This window comes from Nipponia nippon, unplaced genomic scaffold, assembly GCF_047370975.1.
Source record: "Nipponia nippon isolate SJK-2023a ecotype South Korea unplaced genomic scaffold, ASM4737097v1 scaffold_1, whole genome shotgun sequence".
NCBI classification, from domain to species: Eukaryota; Metazoa; Chordata; class Aves; order Pelecaniformes; family Threskiornithidae; genus Nipponia; species Nipponia nippon.
Genome location: NW_028262290.1, coordinates 46,855,423 through 46,872,830, shown reverse-complemented (window position 1 = coordinate 46,872,830; position 17,408 = coordinate 46,855,423). Strand labels below are relative to the sequence as shown.

General features: G+C 43.0%; 1 protein-coding gene and 1 pseudogene across 3 annotated transcripts in view; one reads left to right on the top strand and one right to left on the bottom strand.

Annotated features, from left to right (window-relative positions):
* Positions 1–17,408, bottom strand: part of NOL4 (nucleolar protein 4) — a 204,584-nt gene that overhangs the window by 185,913 nt on the left and 1,263 nt on the right. The window lies entirely within an intron of this gene.
* On the top strand, positions 2,923–17,193 carry LOC148057362 (uncharacterized; annotated as a pseudogene).

Below are 17,408 nucleotides of genomic sequence, written 5' to 3'. Positions count from 1 at the left end.
CAACTCTTTCAGCCTTTCCTCCCAGGAGAGATGTTCCATCCCTCTGATCATTTTTGTGGCCCTCCTCTGGACCCGCTCCAACAGGTCCATGTCTTTCCTGTGCTGAGGACCCCCGAGCTGGATGCAGTACTCCAGGTGGGGTCTCACGAGAGCAGAACAGAGGGGCAGAATCACCTCCCTCGACCTGCTGGCCACGCTTCTTTTGATGGTGGTGATGATTATGACGGTTTGGAAGGAACCACTATGATCAGCTCAACTGATGCTATGTATAACTCAAGCCATATAAATTCTCTGAATCGATTCTTGCAAGTTATTGATGCTGTAGTTATTGTAGCAATATATTTTGCATTTTTGGTCCTACAGAAGTCAACCTCTTCGAATTATGAGGCCAAGAAATAACGGCATTGATGTTGCTTTCACATTTGATCCTCCTGTGGTCCTGTGTTGCACCAGAAGGAATGTCTCCTGGTTGTGGTGAGATGGCACCTGGGAAATACGGTCTTCAGCAAGCCATTTACTAGATTGCTGTCCTTCTCCAGAGCTTGCTTTATGGTGCAGCATACTCATGCAATTTTTTTCATATTAAGTTTTTACAATCTGATTTGTAAACTTCAGAAACTGAAGCTTCTAGACTCCCTTATTATGAAGCTGAGCTTTACATAATTTCAGATGTATTCAGTGTTCCTATCTCTGTAATTAAATTTTAGTCTGGTTTTGTTATTTTGAGCACCTTCTGAAATTTTTTCAAAGAGCTTACTAGGCATTATGTTGAAAGGATTCTGCTGAAATTTTATCCTTCATTTTCTCATCTTTTGTATTTATGGCCTTTGTTTTAAGAATAATTATTTAACTGATATTTGAATTAACAAAATGGAAAACCATTAAATTGGTCTTAAAAATCTTATGATTTAGGAAAAAACACACTTGTTTTGTTTCCTGGTTTCTAAGTCTACACGGTCCACCTGGGACATCTGCAGAGTTTAAAGTGAAAGTTCTCTAACAGCTGCTTGCAAGACCATTCCTGGTTTCTAAATCAACAGTATTGGTCTCTAGAACCACGCTAACCACTAGCATTTTATACGCTCATCAGTCAAAAGGCTGATAATGAAATACCCATGGCCCTTGAGAGATTTTGAGAATTGACAGGGAGTTGTTGCTAAGACTGACAATCTCTTCTATACAGCTATGGGGATTACTAAATGATTTTTGTCTGACTTTTTTTTTACCACAAAAGTAGCATTTTCACAAGCATTTGCCTGGAGATGGGATTTTTCAAGAAAAAATGACAAACACCATGGGACTCACAATGAAATTGTAACAGTTGATAACACTCCATTTTTAAGCTATTTTAACATCTACAAAGAAAGAGAAAGCTTCTTGCTCTTTTTTACATTAACATCTTTAGGATACAGATGCAGTTTTGTGGTTAGTTTTTCACAAAGGAATTCAATTTTTATTTTCATGGGTGATGTTATTATTGGTCAGGTATTTTACTGTCTTTTTAGGTCTCAGCTATGGTTCATTACGGACCATGGGAGTCCTCCAGCTGTATTCCATGACACGCAATCCAGCATTTAGCGAAGCTGATAAAAAATAGTTTTCTCATATTATGGCTAAAAGAGAAACCTTGTGCATGGGGCTAATGATAAAAGAGAAACCTAGTATGTGGGGCTAATGACATTTCTCCTATCCACCCCCTCTTCCCAATTCCTGGGCTGCCCCATTGAGCTATATGGAGGAGGGGACTCACAAGTCTTCTTCAGAGGGACAGACCTGGCTTCAAAATATATCAGATTAATATTTGCACATCAGGGACTCAATACCGCATTTTCACATCATAACTATATGCAAATGTTTTTATTGCCTGTAATAGCCAGTTTCGCACCTTGAGGGCCAAAAGTTGAGCAACACTACTTTTCAGGGATAGCTAGAACTATATACTATGCTGCATAGCATATAGCTACTTACATACGGTAAGAGACAGCCAGGGCTGGTAAGTAAGAGGTGTCTCAAGCACTGGGTTCTGGCAAAAGCAGAAAGCAAAGGTGAACACCAGCAGTGACAGGGGCGCAAGCTTGTATTTCCATTCCCTGCACCTCACGTCATGCCAACCACGACATGTCCCTGTTTACACCAAGTGTTTGTGGCTGCTGTGCCGTTGGGCAGCCCTACATCTGACAGCAGGGTCTCATGTGGCACCGTGTCACGGTATGGTGAATTTACTTAAGAGACTTGGGGCTTGTTTCCAAAGACAAGGGCTTCCCCGAGTCAAACCCCTAGTTCCCGGAGGCCTGTGATGCCCACAGGCTAGACGGCCATAGCGCAAGCCTGCTGCGGGCATCTGGGACCACTCTGTCGAAATTGGTACCATCCGTATTGCCACACGGGCACACCAGCACCCATCCGGTGCTGGGAACGGGGCAGGCTAGCATAGAAATCCACCCACGGCCGCCCACACAGCCGCTCCGGACAGAGGAGGGTATCACTCGCCTATCTCCAGCACCAGCATTACTCTGGGTGCTACCAGTGCCAGCAGTACCCAACGCACGGGGCTGGCACAGGGCATTTGCTGCACTGAAAACACACCGGAGCGCCTGTTTTACCTCACGTTATTACCTGCACGCACGCCTAACGGCGCGAGTGCTGGCTAGCGGCTGCGCGGGGCCGCAGGCCGGGGCCCGGCGGCCCCTGGGATGGCGGCCGCGGGCCGGCGCGGATCCCCCCCCGCCCCTACCGACCGCAGCCCTTTCTCTGGAGGCCTGGCACAGCCTCGCAGCCGGCCCCCGCGGGAGCCAGGCCGGGCTGCGGCGGGGAGCGGGGCGCGGGGGGAAGGCGGCAGGCGAGGGGGCGATGGCCTGGCGGGAGCCGCTCTGCGCCGCCTGAGCGCCGGCGGCCGCACAGGTGCTGCCGCAGCCCGTCGCCATGGGAACGGCGCGGCGCGGCGGGGGGGAGCTGTGCCGAGGGCGCGGTGGCCGTGCCCGGGCGGGCCCCCCCCCGCCGCGAGTGGGAGTGCGGAGCGGGTGCGTGTGCCTGTCCCGGAGGTATTTCACTGTTACCATAGGAACAGGCCGGGGGAGGCGATGGCGGCACAGCCGCACCCTCTCCCCGCTCCCCCTCCCCCGTGCCCTCAATGCCAGCCCAGGCCCTGAATCAATTAATGGAGCCGCAGCGCCGGCGGAGCCGGCACCGGGCTGGGGCGGGGCGGGGAGCGGCGTCGCGGCCCTCGCCCCGGCGCCCTCCTCGCCCCTCGGGGCAGTCCCCGCGCCCAGCTGGCGTGGCGGCCCGGGCAGCCTCCCGGGAGGCGGCCCCCGCGGCGCGGCCCCGGCAGATGGCCCCTCCGCCGCCGGCGTCCCCGCCAAGGCGCGGCCGGGGCGAGGCGCAGCGGAGCTCCCGCCCGGGCACCCGCGGGAGACACCCGCGGCCTGTGCGGCGCGGGGGCGGCGGGGGGGGAACAACAACAACAACAACAACAACAAAACCCCAACCCCGCAGGCCGCGGCGGTTGTTTACGGCTCCATATGGCTGCAGGGGGAGGGGTGACGAAAATGCCTGCCGGCTGCCGAACCGCTGTGCTCATTATGTCCGAGGGAGTCACGGTCACCGCGCCGCCCGCCAGCGCCCGGCCCGGCCCGGCCCGGCCCGGCGCCTCCCCGCACCGCCGGCCCGGGGGGGGTCGGGGGGCTCACAGCGGCTTCTCACCGCTTCAGCTCCCACCACACACAGATTGTTGGGGTACGGCGTGCCCCGGAGCGGAGGGACCCAGAAAACCCTCTGTATTGCAAGGGATGGTTTGAGCTCCAGGGAATGAAAACAGAGAGTGGTCTGGCTGCTCTAGTGCTCCGGTGAGGAAAAATCCAGCCCCTTCCCCAAACCCTGTCTCTATTTCTGTTAAAATCTACGTATATCCTTTGTGTAAAGAGGACTCTATGGGATGTAGCTCTATTTTGAATCGCAACGCTACAACGCATAAGAGGAAAATGCAAAATAAAAATAAATGTCACCGGTATTTTTTGTGGTGTGGTTTGAGATGAAAACCTGAGCCATTTCGGGGCATTTTTGCGTATTGTTGACACGTATTAAGAGTTGGAATTGAAGTTCTGGGCATCAAACGCTCCAGCGAGATCCACGGCGATGGATGCTATTTTTTTTTTCCGAGGGAGGCGGTCATTCATTTCGGAGTAATCCTTGCTGCGCGGCGCTGATGGAGGCACGCTCGGTGCAGCGCGTCCTGCCTCTGGAGAGCTTTCTCGGCTAGGGGCAGGGGAAATGCTTTGAAATGGCTTATGTCTTTCCTCTCAATGATTCATAAGAGAGGTGCTGAACCTCGGTATTATTAGAGAGATAAAATCCACAGGCTATGGGGTTTGATAATAGGCAACTACACTGCTATCCATATTACCTTGTAAAATTGAAGTATTGATTTTTTTAAAGCATGGTTTGCTACTTAGCAGACCAATCCCACTACTATTGTAGTCAGTGGGATTTTGCTATTGACTTTAGTGGGAGCAGTTTTTTGCCTTTAAAATGGTCTATTTCACATTATTATGGTAATGTCATTCAGCAATTCTTAAAATCGGCCTTCTTGGCCTTGGCCGTTTTAAAAGATTAATGTACAAATTATTTCAGCTCAACTCACCTCATTTCTGCTCATGTCGTGTCAAAAGTTTTGTTTAGATAAATAAGATAGATAACTTATTGCTCCAGATGGTTGTGGGTGGATTGGACCTAATAGATTCTCCAGTTTCATGTTTTTAAGTTTTTTGGGGTTGTGGTTTGTTTTTTTGTTTTAATTTTACAGAAGCCTACATTTAGAAACCCATTTGTAGATCTCCTCTTGTGTGCAGCTTAGACAGCATTTGGTTGCTCACCAAAATAGCGTGCCTTCCAAAGAAAGATTAAAAATATTAAAATGCAGCCAGCACAGTGAGTGGTTCAGTTCAACGGATGGTACACAAACGGGCTGATCCTACTGCCCATAGATAATATACATTTGAATCTTGGCACCTGCCGTTGGATTGGAATTCAAAATGAGAAACAGCAGGCCTCGAGGCAACACAAGGAAAAAAATGGTTCTCTGCCTATTAGTAAATAATAATCTGCAGCAGCAAAGACAAATGGCAAGGATCGAAGAAAACGCATCGCGCTGCGGACATCAAATAGATATTGAGGCTATGACACAGTGGCGAACACATTCAAATTCAAATTGCGAGGTGTATCTATATTAATTATTTGCCTGTTTGTATAACGACAACCTTTTTAGCGTCTAGCAACATTCTGCTTAGCTACTTTCTGCTATATCATGCTGTGATACTCATTAAATTCAATGTTGACTAATAAACTCCAATTTGAAATAAATGCTGGGGAATAGACATAGAATTTGTTCAAAATTTTGCTGAAATCAGATTTCCATGAAAAATGCCTCCCCCTCCCCAATCATGTTTTATCTTCCCTACATTTTCCAGACGGTTTTAATTGTTAGGTAGTTACTATCTTAAGGTTCTTCTGTACTTACAGGTGGCCAACAGGCATGCTTAGCTGCTTAAATACTAGTTTTGAAGATCAATAGTAGTTTTATTACCAAATTAACAGGAAGCATCAGCCTTCTTTTACTTGGTTTACTTCATTATTATTATTATTATTATTATTATTATTATTATTATTATTATTATTATTATTGTTGTTGTTGTTGTTGTTGTTATTGTTATTATTGTTATTGTTATTATTATTAAATGTGTGATACGTGTTTTCTGGGCTTATTTTACTTTCCCCAGCCTCCACCTCTCCCAAAGCTGACTTTCTTGCTTTAGGATGAGCTCACAGGGAGCTATTAGGCCAAAGTTTGTTTATACTTGATTGGCTTTAACACTTTACTCCATTTCTTCTCTCATCTCACTTTTTTTCCACTCTTACCAGAAGTAGGACTTCTCTAATGCAAATACAGCTCCAAGGGACAGGGAAAAGGGAAAGAGATCTGAATTCTCCCCATAGCAGATGTCCTAATGCAATATCCATAGAAAAAGGAGAATACTTAAAAACAAGCAACCAACCAACCTCAGCAGTGTAATTGAGGGTAAGTGTTATGTGTTGTGTATGTTTAGTTGGGAAGGAGAAAGGATGAGAGATGCACTTTTAATCGACTTAAATATATGGAGAGTTTAAAGGCCTAAGATCAAGCTTGTTCTCCAGTTTGGTTTTTCCCTCCCTAAACAATCAGAATATGGGGATTTCTACAACGGAGAGCTGTCTGTACAGTGCATTGCAATGAGTGCAACTCTGGCATTGCAGAAGATTATAACCAAAGAGGTGGGAGCAGGGCGCTCCTAGTATTATTTTACAGCAGAATTCGGCCTTGCTGTAATTAAACCTTTCTAGATATTCTTTCACATTTTATAAACATGTCTGTGCACTTACTAAGCACTGGTCTAGCACATTGGAATATACTGTGGCAAAACTGGATAGCAGTTACAGGTAAATTATTCTTTACAAACAGAAGAATTTTATCTGAACATATCCTATTGAGAACCCAGTCATTGCCACCCAGTCAACCGATACCAACTGATCGGGGTATTGCCTGCACGTGGCGGATGCTTTGTGGGTGGACCCCTCCCCTGGGCACTGGCCATTATAGAGCCTAAGCATCACCCAAGGGACTACGTTATGGCTTCAAAACAGGGGCGTAATCTTTGTGCCAAAAAAATGATTCACAGACCTTCTGCTGATCCTATCCCAGGAGGGGATTTCATCCAGCGCAAATTAGGATAAGAGAACTGGTCCTTCAAAGCCTCACAGGTTTCACCAGCTTGACTCCTTCCAGCTTCCTACAGCTACAGTTTTTCAGCTCTTTTGTAGGTCTGCTAGTTCACTCTTTGGATCTATTAGGTAAATTAACAGTTCACTTTAAAATACTTTCAGAGAACTATCTATGTTGTACTTTATTTGCTTGCTTTCAAATTACAGCAAGAATGATAATGCACATTTGTTACATTTTTTGAAATCTGAGCATGTGAAAATTTTCCTGACTTTACATTTATTAAGAATTAAAAAAAAAAAAAAATAAATCTGGCAATCACCTATAAATTCATTACAGTGCAGCGCTAAGTAGCAGAAAAGACATAGTTTATTAGAAGCCTATTAATTAAATTTTCCTACTTATTAATAAAATTTGACCTGCTTTCACCTATTTAAGAATGCTTCTTCCTACTCAGTTTTTGAAAATAGTCCTTTTGGTTCAAATTGAAAATGTGGGGGTTCAAGTAGGAATATAGGTAAAACAATCTTTTCAGTTCCACAGTTTCCTCAAAGTCCAATGTATCTTGCCCAAATTGGGCTGATTTGAAGAGAATAATATTAGAATTTGCTATGCAAAAGGGCAGTTAAAAAAGAAAGTAGTTTTATTTTAACCAGCTTTATTCAGCTCTAGACCTAGCTTTATTTATATTGCTTTATTATTTGCTTCAGTGCAACTTTAACTCCTTGGAAGCTCACCATATGCCCAATTCAGCTCTCAGTTACACCAAAACAATGATAACCAGGCCTTGTGCACTGGTAAAACAAAGCCAAGGATTTGTGTAGGTTTTCTAAAAAAGCAGGGTCAAAGTCCAGTGCGTTTACAATATATGTCTTTTTGAGAAGTTCTGGGTTTTGCCGCTGCATCGATAGAGAACTTATTATCCCATCGCTTTGTTGGATAAGCCCAAATAGAGACAAAAAGGGGTAAATAGATGTGGTCTGTCTGAACTACAGGTTTTAGACGGATGCCTGAAATTGGAATACAGCACTCATTAAAAGCAAGCTGAGCTGTTTGCTCACTACAAATGAAATACTTCAGTATTCTGGCAACCATGGCCATGGGGCTTTGCTGAACTCTCAGAATATAAAAAGATAAAGCTTATCAAAAGATGTCATAAAAAAATTATGACTATGTCTAGATTAAGGGAGAAAAGAACGAGTTACATTCATTATTGTTTTCCACTGCTGTTTCTTGAGAAATGCAATGGGACAAATCGTCTAGATCTATGCCACACTTGCTAGTCAGACTAGTCAAAAGCAAAGTCTTCCAGAAATTGTCATCATTTGAATGAGCTAATTTCCTCTCATATTTGCAATTAATTCTCTAATAATTCCACTCTTTTTTTCTTTTCTTCCCACCATAGTAAGAGTTTGGTAATAGCTGCAACAAGCATCGGAAGAAAAAATCCTAGCACAAGTAGGCAAAAATGTGGAGGTAAAAACAGCACATTACATCTCATCGCAAGTGGAGTAAATTGGAAAACAGAGGTGGTTCATCGCAAACTTTCTGTGTAAATCACTGTAATCTAATGCACTGGTCCACGTAGGATAGTGCTGGAGCTCAGAAACGCAATGGTCTCCTTCCTTCCTCCAGAGCAGTAATACCACTACAGCAACGAGCCACAGAAACCGCTACAGTCAAACTGACCAACGAACCGTCTAGTCCCAGTCTCCAAGGAAGTCTGCAAAACATGTTTCAGAGCTCAGTAATTAGTACATAAACAAATAAATCTCTAAACAAAATACAGTGCATCCAGGTGCATTGTGCAATAATGACCGAAATATTTTCCTCTGCTAGCGTCAGCCAACCTAAAAACACATACCTAAAACTTAATAATCTATTAATTGAAACGAGTACGACGGCTGAGACCACCAGCAATACAGTACAAAGGGGAAGGGAAGATGCTGGGATTTCACCACGCTCTGCAAGTCCTTCCTTGCATTGACTGTATGGGCTGGAACGTGACTAACCCTGATGGATGCTCCACGGGAAGACACCTGGGGAGATGCTGCAAGACACCAGGTAACAGCAAGGCAGCAGGTAAGCGCCATCACCAATGCCCGCGCTCCCAGGGGAACAGAGAAGGAAGAGCAGGAACATGACCTCGTCCTCACTTCTGCTCCAGCCAGCAAAGCAGAACTGACGTAAAGAGCACACTACACCCTTACGAGAGCCACGGAGCTATCATTCTCTTGTAAAATCCTTGGAAGACATTTTGGCTGAATCAGTCAGAGTTTCTCTAGGGGCTGCAATGCAGACCTTCCATTCCCAACACCACAGGTTATAAAACAATGGCCTAGCTTTGAATTTACCTTTTGAGATGGTTGTCAAAAGAGTCGTAGAAGATGGAACAGGATTAAAAAGGGTGATTTTTCTCTCTCTGCTGTTCATCAGTATTTACACCACACCATTCCTCTCAGCTTCTTTTTACCTCTTTACGTGCCTGGTTTCTACTGTGCATTTTCTCTTAACGTTCATCTTTCTGGGTGATATAACCATTAAAATCTATTTCTCTTATAAGTACCCCTTTTCTTTAATTAGCTTAGTTACCTTCCCTGGACCTTTCATCTGTCATGACCTTTTAGAGATGAGGTAAATACACTAAGCATGTTATTAAAGGCAAGGACGTACCATTTAATTAACGAGAAGAATAAGTTTTCAATATTATTCTCTGTACTTTTCCTAATGCCGATTTTTGTTATCCCTGCCATGCTTATTGAAGATACGCTTATTGATTTGTTTGAAATTATTCCTAAATATTTCCCTTGAGATGTTATACTAATTCTATACATTTTAAATGTGATGGAAGAATTTGACTTCTCAAAAAGCTAATGTCACAATGGCATAAAATGTAAATTATCTGGCAATGGTGTGTAGGGAATTCTGCCTGCCATGATTTCTTCTTTTTTCCTTTGTTATGATATTTCTATTTTCCCTCCCAATTCTTCCTTGACTTGCTTAACCTAATTAATTTGCCTTTCCATCCAGTGTTGAAACCCCTTCACTTGTCTGAGTTTCGCATGTATATATGTATGCATATATACTTATATGTGTGTATATACGCACATTGGACTGCATTTATATTGCTCTCGAATGCTTCCTATGGCTTCCCAACTCTTCACCAGCTTTAGTTTGTCATCATAGCCAAAGTTCCAACCCTGCTTTAGTGAAGTATCAGATTGGTTTCTTTTCGGAAGGAAGCCAGAACCAAATTTTCACCTGAAAATTATTTAAAAGACTTCTGAACATGACAGGTTAGGGGAACATAATTCACCCTTACAAAATCCAAACTAGTTGTGCCAACCAGGTATAGTTCATATTGACACTTAACAACTCTATTTTTAATGATTCTCGTATTGATTTTTTTTCTGGTGTTGAAATATGGTTCACTCATCTGTCATTTCTACGAACTATCTTTACTACCTTTTTTTTTCTCTTTCTGCTACATTTTTGGTCATCCTCCAGTATCATCGCAGTATATAGTAGCAAATGATATATTTTAATAATATTTTAGTTACTTCATTCTAAAGTTCTTCGGTGTGCTCGGATTTGTATTAGTGCTGGTGATGCACTGTGATTTAGTACCTTGATTTGCCATCACATCTTTTTTTATTCCTCTATTTCTGACCATTCTTCAGTTTCATCACCTGAAAAATGTAAACCCAGGACAGGTATTTCCTTCTCACCCACAACAGAGAAGGTGGTAGATACACGCTGAAAAATAGAAGTGCTGTGAAACCTTTTTACACTCCTTGCCTTTACTGTCTGCTGAAACCTCTGGCCGTACCTTAGCTGTTCTTCTCTTATTGTATCTAAATACTTGCATAACTACTTGCTTGCTACTCATCTTCTATCAGCTCAGGGTAGCGAGCATTAGTCCATTCACAAGTTTGATTTCCCACATGCGAACGCAACGCTGCTCTACCCATAGGGCATGATTTAGTGGCAGCTACTTCAGCTCTGGATCTGCCTTGAACAAAAGCTTTCTACAAAATCCACCTGGTAATATTGGTAGTGGTATGCATAAGTCCAGAGGAGACAAAGAGAGCAATCACAAAACGTACACATTTAAAAACTGTACGGTGAGTTAGAGTCATAAGTCATTTAAGTGCAAGTGGTCTCACCTCCTAAATTTTCTTAAGTACACTCAAAATGTTATCGCATCCATCTCTTGTTGTATTAAAAACTTTGGGGTAACAAAATTTACAAAACTTCCAGGCACACAGATCTTACTGGCAATATAATATATATAACCTCTCATGTCCCAGAGGAGCTTAATTACAGGCTCTCAAGTGAAAAAGGTTGAATGAGTTTCATCCTAGGCTCAAGTAGGTCATTCAATAAAAATTGCCCTTCCAAGTCTATGCTGAATATTTATTTCTGAAAAAAGTCTTTACTTGAGGTTAACTCTAACATAGATCAGATTTATTAAGTAAAACATTCACTACAGATTGCCCCTTAAGTTGAAGAGTATCCACATACACAACTAAATGGTTCAAGCCCTACAATTCAATTTCAACAACTAGCTTTAATCCCTGCGGATGCGCATAGTAACTGTCAGGTTTTGCAGTTTGCAGAGTTATTGAATAAGCAGTTAGAAGCCCGTGCAACTATCTGCGATAAAGTTGATCATCGCTAAGAAAATCCATTTGCATCCGGAAGAATGCTCAACACCATCACTTGTAGCAAGTCTTTTCTGGATACTGGCCATGCCTACCTGGATATTTTATGTTTCTAAACCATTAAAAAATACCTTGCTAGTGGAAGTGTAAGGTTTTGAGGCTCATCTATTTAAACAGAACAAAAAGGTAATTTAAGAAAGCTACAGGATTACTTTCACTGCTGCTGTAGGACAATGCAAACAACTCCCGTGCACCAGCTAGCATCTCCTGAGGTTTATAAAGTCAGAGAGGCTTCTGGCAGGTTTAAAATGACATATACAAGATCAAAATATCTTTTAGGTCCTAGAAAGCTCTACTCATTTTGGAGGCTGTGTTGATCAGGGTCAATCTACCCAAGAAGGAACAAAAGATTCCTGTGATGCTCTGTGGTACATGGGAGGCTGCAGAATCTGGTGGGATCCTCCCGGAGAGGGTTTCCTGCCACGCTGTCTCATGATCTTTCTCCACATCTACCTCATTTATATCTCTCTTCAACATTTGCCCTGCTTGTTTTGTTCCTCTTTTACCAGCAAACTCTCAACAGGTGTATCCTGCATACAGGGGAAGATCAGGACACAAATAACTTCCTTCAGACCAAACCCAAGAGCTGCTGGTTGCTTCCTTTCAAGAGCAGACCAAAACTCACAGTTCAATGTCAGCCAATTTTAATTTATTTCTGTAGTGTAAAATGGAATTTGAATCATTAACTCCTACATTCGTCCAGCACTAGCCTTCTTCTCATGGGGGCCTGTGTTCATGATAAGCCCTCTCTACACAGAGTATAGAGAGTATATATTTCTGTGTATATATGTGGGTCGTCTCTCTGGATTGTGTCTCCTTTCTGTCTAGAGCATTGAACACAAGCAATGGTGATCACCCTAAAAGTTAGCGAAAGAAACAAACTGTCTCTATAAAAAGATCTGAAAAAGTCCCGTGATGCTGTACTGATGCCTATCAGCCCATTTTAGCACCAACCTGCTAGCAAATGCCTGCTTATTTCTCACTGATCACGTAGCTATGTAGCCACAGAAACAACACACAGTACCTCTGAAGAAAATCAGGGCTGAAGTGTCTGAGCTGGAGTCCCCACCATGCCGCACCATGACTGAATCCAGTGAAGCTTCACTGACAAGAGGCTGAGGGTGAGACACTGAGGAACCAAGTTCACTATCGCCTCAGTCTTCTCGGCAAAGGTTCACAGCAGCATGAAAATTAAACTGGGATATTTTATTTTGGATGACTGGAAAGATTTGGGCTTTTGAGCTACGAGCCTGGCCTCTACCAGGGGATAGCACCGAATCTGTCATCCTGTGGCATTATATGCATGGGATGGATGTATCAGTAGTAGGTTTTGTTATGGTATTGCTACACCCTATTTAATGTTTCTAAAGTAACGTCAACAGTTTCTAGTTTTACAGAAGAAGCACTTTAAAATGCTCCCGCTTTAAAAATTTGCGCTCTGTGGCTCATGTTTCCTGGGAAAATTCTAGCTCGACGCTGTTTACCAAGAAATCTCGGATCCTCATCTCCCTTTGCCTCTCTCTCGCACACGTGCATGTGGAGATGGCGTATTACATATGGCCACTTTAACGTTTTTAAATTTCAGGACAGAGTTATTCTCTTTATTCATGAACACTTTGCTGAATGCCTGCATTAAGAGTTGCCAACTAAACGCGTTTTGTTCCATCTGCTATGACCATTTTCCAGCACTCCCTGTCTGATTCACCAGCATCCCTCCTCACTGAGTCCATTGGGAGGTCTGCAAATGGCAGGGCAGAGGCTGCGAGCAATGGGAGGAGACGAAGCTCTGCAGACCTGAACAGGGGTTAAGGAAAATGTGGTGGGCAGTTAAAATGGGATGGATACGGCAGGGCTCGAGTACTGCTTCTGAGCCTGGAAGGTGCATTTAACATGACTGTAAACTACCACAGAATTGTACCTTGGGATAAATTATAGCTCACCCTCAGTATCACCTTTCTGTGGTACTTACTGCCATTATGTGTTGGCAGTTCAGCAGGCTGCAGAGCTACCACTATATATTTGACAAACTCTTTTATTCATTTTTGATATTGATGGCTACAAAAATGGGGAGAAATGCAATGAAGCAAAGCTGCATATTTTCAGATTGCTATAAAATGCCCTAAAATAATGAACAATTTAAAACATAAGATAATTTAAAGCACTGTATTTTGACATATAAGCTATTTGTACTGTGATCTGTTTCTTCTATTGTTCATAAACAAAGTAATTTATATAAAATCAAACGAACCATGAACTCATACGTCCATCTACTATTCTTCATCACTCACAGAACAAGAGGTGGGCTGGGATACAGCCTGTTCCACAGAACCGACTGGCCTATAATTTTAAGCCCTAAATCCCGTAAGCAGATTCAGTAGTACAGCCCTGTACCTGCAGAGTGCCTCACTGGTCCGCTAGCAGCAATCCAAGAGGTATTGGATCCTCCTGGAGGATATAAAGATTTAACTGAAATGAACAAAATTTGGTTTCTGAATGAAAGTTCATTCTATGCTTATAATTGGAAAATATAAGAGGAGACATGGGAAAATTCATACATTAGGCTTGTGCTCTCATTAAAGTCAGTGGAGTCATTCTAAATTAATAATGACATAAAAGCAATCCGAACTTGGCCTTTAAGGTTATATTCTATCAGTTTGCTAATACCATGTAAATTCTATATTTGAAACGTATCCTGCAATCATCTTGGCCCTTCTTTTTTAAAGGAAAGTTCTGCTTAGAATCCGCTGATACAGCTTGGGCCATTATTGTGTAACTTATTTTTAAATCGAGACTGATTTTAGGAGCCATATTTGTGTCTACAGACAACATCAAACAAGAGAAGGAAAAGTGGTGAAAAGAAATTTGTTTTCAAGTTGCGAATAGATTAATAGTTCCAGTTAAAGAACTATGCAGAAAATACACAGAAAAAAATCCACCATAAAAATCATGTATACGGTTGGAAAAGATACCCTACTAGAAATATTAGTTCCACGCATCCTTATGGATTGTGAGTACCAACCCTTAAAAGTCAATACTGTCAGCCATTTGGCATATTTGTTGGCCTGACACGTTTATACAGTGTGCCTAGGCTAGGCTTAATTTCACTGCTTTCATAAAGTGCAACTTGGGCTTAATGAAGGAAAACCTAGGGCGATAACAGTAGCAATCTGAAAAGTCACAGAAGTGAGATACTCACTGGGTTGCACACAGGAATACCCTACTGTGTGTTGTCCCACTCTGAACCTAAAATGGCTGTTTTGCAGGGCATGTTGTTGCCTGGTGACCAAAAGTGCATCTCCTAGGTCACAGAGAGATGTGAACATTCAGAAATTGATTTGTTCCTGTTGCTCTTGAGGAGACCATACCCGTAAAATAGATTAAGCCAGCACACCATCATCTATACATTCTCCTTGCTGGCATGCTTAAACTTGGTACTGAAGATAGACCTGTGATTTTGAGCTACTTACCAACCAGGCAAGGGAAAAACAGGATAATACCTCGTGCGCTACTGCCCACAGAATATGAAAGCAGACCAAGCCTCAGCTACTGTGAGACTGCAAGACACCCCTGCTTCAATTAAGTCTGTGTTGTACATCTCGCCTGTTCCGGTGCAACCTCCCAGTTGCTATCAGGCTCTCTTTCTTTCATTAGAATCAAGTAGTTAATTAGCCCCAGCCTGTCCTCTCTCCTTCTCTCTTTCCCTTTAACGCAGCAGTAATGATGTCTAATTACCAGCAGCAGTGGATTACAGCACCATCAGGAGCAAATCTCTCTGGCTGACAGCAAAGCTGAGCCGCAAATCTTAAAGCTTCAAGGAGAGAATAATTCCTAACGAAGTAGTTGAATATTTGCTTATTTTTGACCAGCTTGTGACTGTAGAGCCCAACTTGTAATTTCATCCATCCTGTTACTGCAGAGGGAGCGCTCATGCTGCCAGCAGTGATTAAATTGAAATTACTTTTACCTATGGTGAGATCAGGTGATGGACAAGAAGAGGGAGAGGATGAGGGAGAGATTCACGGTTTGGGGATCTGTTACTGTTTGTGGCACTCTCTGCGGACTGGACGAGCTCAAATGTATGGGATAACAACGAGAGAGGTGAAAAAATCCACCAAAACAGTGGGGATGTTTCTGAATGGTCATAAATTAATAAACTCTTAAATAATTAGTAAGAGTTAAAGCAATGAGAGAATGGGCTTTTCGGGCTTACCAACAATTACTGCCTGATGAAAATCCAGTCTTTCCCCCTGTAACTTATCATTCCTGGCTGGGTGAAATCCTAGGCCTCTTGAAGTCAATAGGAGCTTTGCCACAGGCTTTCTCCAGGCCAGGGGCTGCATCCCTGGTCTGTAAAATGGGTTGTTTCAGAGCCTTCAGCACCTGCCAGGCGCTGCCCCTGCCCTGGCAATAGCTCATACAAACCATTGCCACCCTACGGGTCTGCTTAAATGCGCTTCTGCCTTTTGTGATGGGATAGTGACACCAGATTCATGGGTTTAGCAGAGGGGTGGCATTTGTTTCGGAGAGCTGGCTGTTGTATAAGAGCGCTGAGGATCAACTTTTCTCATTTGTGTTGGACAACAGATTTATGTTGGCCAGCAGGAGGAAATTTTATCTACGTGTAAGACCTTTTCCATAAGGGTTTATATGTCATTGTTCAAGTAATGTACAGATATTCAGGAATTGCTTACAGATAGGGTATGCTAACTTTCCTTTCTTGATTTTATTAGCAGGCATTCTTATTTTGTCAGGATGCCTGCTTGGTTGCTTAAGCTGTCTAAAGATAAGTTACTTCTATATGAATACAAATGCATATATAGGGACATACAGAGACATTCATAGCTGAGCGTGTGATTCCCCCAAATGAACAAAGGTAAGACCAGCAAGGCGCTCGACCTCTGACCAAAAACTCTGAAGGAAAAAATAAATGAGAGAAATTTTGACCTGAAAATAAAATAGAAGAGGGGATGCAAGGTGGGACTCCAGGCTCTCATGGCCTAGCAAAGGTGAGAGAAAATAGACAAGCTGATCATCACTGAGTCTGGTGTTTCGGAGGCCCAGAACAGCACTTAATTTTAAAATTCCATCTTGTAAAATTAAGTTTAGCCTTTTTATTTAGTAGCGTAGTCAATGTAATTTTAAAAAATATGGAATTTGCTTACAGTTTTGAACTTGCAGTGAAAAGGATAATCTCAGGAATAAAAGATCGTGCCTACTGGCTTTCCAAAATTATTATTCCAGCAAGCAGAAGAGAGATTAAAAAATACCAACCTAATTGGAGGCTTCTGCTTTAGACAACATTTTTGTTATAAATTGTATCTACAGTACCCTCTGGGGTCAGAGATGAGCCATCAGTCATCTAACGGTAGAAAAGAAATCTGCCAAATAACCTGAATCTATAGGCAGACCTAGAACGCTTTGGTGAATAAAAACCATGGAGAGGGAACAGACTCTGTCCAGAGCTTCTCTTTCGCTTTCAGTCTTCGTATTTGTAAATTCCTTACAGTTAATTTCCCACCTCTGCCTCCTCACAGCCGTGACGGCGGCGATGACAAGGGGGGCAAATATAAGCCGGCCCCCGGGAATGCCCAGGTTTATGACTTCAGCGAGGCAGAGAGAGGCAGATTTCCCCGGCAGCCTACGTCACAACCCAACCCAGAATACTTTCCAAGAAGCCCCTTTGCTGCGCCACCCAGCAACCTTCCCGTTAGGTCAGAATAAGCTGCCACTCCAAAAATAAAAAAAAAAAAAATAAAAAATAATAATAAAAAGAGAATATTGCTCAGCCAAGCCCAAATGCCCAGGCAGGAATATTTTTAATTGCCGGGTTTCCTTTCTCGGCTCCCCCTCCCCGCCCGCCCCACGCACAGACAAAAGAAGCTTAGCTTGCCTGACCCAGAGCATAAGAAGTAAGAATAATGATACATTAAGAGTGT